The 2,395-nt window shown below is 37.4% G+C and overlaps 1 long non-coding RNA gene across 2 annotated transcripts; it reads left to right on the top strand.

Moving 5' to 3' along the window:
• Window positions 1–973: 973 nt before the first annotated feature.
• Window positions 974–1,956, top strand: LOC147662970 (uncharacterized). Of its 2 annotated transcripts, XR_015305449.1 has the most exons (4): window positions 974–1,179; window positions 1,280–1,368; window positions 1,647–1,735; window positions 1,821–1,956. It is a non-coding gene; the product is annotated as an uncharacterized LOC147662970 (long non-coding RNA). The 2 variants fall into 2 exon arrangements; XR_015305448.1 differs by lacking the exon at window positions 974–1,179 and having other exon boundaries at window positions 1,220–1,368.
• The last annotated feature ends 439 nt before the right edge of the window (window positions 1,957–2,395 follow it).

Here is a 2,395-nt window from a genome sequence, read left to right on the forward strand (position 1 = left end):
AAATGTAGAACCGACACAACCCAAACTACCAAAACCTATGTTTGCGCATCGACGCAACAAAAATCTTAAAGATCTAGTGGTTAGATCACGGTTCAGTGGAACTGCCAACACTGCCCCTTTTGTACAGAAATCTTTCAATGGAGAAAATGCTATTAAAGGTACCTCTAGATGTGGAACATGTCAATTATGTGATGGCATAATATCAGGTGAGACATTCATGTTTAACCAGGTACAAATACAGGCTAAGGAACTATGGACATGCAATACGAGCAATATTGTCTACCTTATGTTATGTCCATGTAACTTAGGTTATGTCGGGGAAACCTCAAGAACTCCGCCTAACGGAACATAGGTCTGCGATTAAAATATGTAAATTGACAGCACCGTTGGCATTCCATTTCTCTGAGTTTCACCATTCTCCGTCACAGACCCGATGGCGTATTTTAGAAAAGATCCACATGCCTAAGAACAATGGCGGAGACAAGATAAGGAAAAAAAGAGAGGTCTATTGGATCTTTTCTCTGAACACATTTACCCATGGGTTAAATAATGACTTACCATGGATAAATGCGATACTGTAAAGAATAGAGCATATAGCCCTGTTATCATTTTTCTCCAACTCGGAAAAAAATTAATAGTCTAAAAATACATAGTTTCTTTGGAATTATTATTACGAGATACTTCCATACTAGATATTAGTAGCATGGAGTCATGCCCCTTTTATCTTCCAAAAAGAACTCTGGCTCTCCACAATAATTAATACACCCAATAAAATAAACGTTCTTGAAATAAATAATAAAAACACAATGTTTGAACATTTAAACATTTTATATAAGTCTCAATATTTTTGTCATTAGCAATATGGAGGTGTGTCACTTTAAGATGTACATTGATGTAAGGCCAACCAATTACCTGTCTCGGTATATAAACCAATGAGAACACGGTAGGCAAACCCTTTGCTGCAACACGAGATACCGCTGGGATCCTACCGTAGCCGGTCCGTCTAAAACTACTTTAATACAGGTAAAACTATAGCAGCTTTGAGAATGCCTAATGCGCTGACCATATTTTAAATGTGCTGGCCGTAATATAATGTTAGTTGCGCTCCCTCTCCCATATTAGATAAAAGACGCCGGGAAACTATCGTAGCCGGTTCGCCCATACCTACACGAGAAACAGGTAAAAATACAGTCACCTTAAGTACGCTGGATGCATTCAGCACACTCTGAATATGTCGTTCGTAACGCAATGCGAATTGCGCTTCACCTTTTCTCTTTAGATAAAGGACCGCAATACTTGTGACGTCTATTGGGACCAAAGCTACACGGCACTATAAAGTAACTAAAACAGAGGATATTTTTAAACGTGGTAAGAAAAGTATGAGGTTTACGCATGTTGTTAATAGTGTAAACAAAAATTAGGTAATTATATAACATCAGTTGCACTCTCCGTTTTAGACTAAAGAAGTAATTGTTTGCTCCATGGAAATATATTCAGACCAATACTATATGCCGCTATTGATTTAAGCACTGGAGCATAAATGCCCAGACAGTTTAAGCTGAATAGAATGCGCCTTGTATTAAGTAGACTATGCACAATACCTGTCAGCTATGCAATATTAGGTGTGCTCCTTCTCATTTAATTAGACAAAGGAAACTGAAAGTCAACCAATACGATCAGACAAACGCGACCTGTAGCCGCTGACCAATAGAAATAGAACATATCTCTAAATAGGGTAAGCATCATAACCTTGGCAACAAAATCTGCCCCACTGTAAAGCTATTTGGGTTCACTATTAATGGACCATTATTTACTTACAGAGAAATAAACCTTCTGGTTCTATTATCACATCTACGTGCCACTAGTCACGCGGCTAACAGATGTCAGCAACGCAAAGTGATCATCATGCCTACATATAACACATTTTGAACATAAACTTATCCTGGGCATCTGCTAAAAATTTGGTAAGCAAGTTTAAATGAATTGGTAATCAGTAACAAAACTTAGTCCAACTATAACGTAACCCTAAAATGTTCTCATATTGCAGATTAATTTCCATTGTTACTAATACAATCTTCACAGCATCCTGGTATCTACCTTGTTGATCCCTTAATAGGTAAGCAAATTTGGTGTATATCGTTTAGAGTGATTATCACAACTGGTTCTCATTAGGTCCATGATATGTAAGCCAACACCCCCTATATCCTGATAGGATGTTAAAAATGCACCAAGATAGGACAATAAATATCATTATACCACAGGAAATTCATATTTCATGTGGCATACATGATACTAGGGTAGGACCACAGTATACTGGTCAATGAGAGTCATCACAAATAATGTTTTCAAAAAACAGCCCTTTGCGAGTCTAATATTCCCAAATGACTATACTGAA

Source organism: Lissotriton vulgaris, unplaced genomic scaffold (assembly GCF_964263255.1).
Source record: "Lissotriton vulgaris unplaced genomic scaffold, aLisVul1.2 SCAFFOLD_985, whole genome shotgun sequence".
Lineage (NCBI taxonomy): Eukaryota > Metazoa > Chordata > Amphibia > Caudata > Salamandridae > Lissotriton > Lissotriton vulgaris.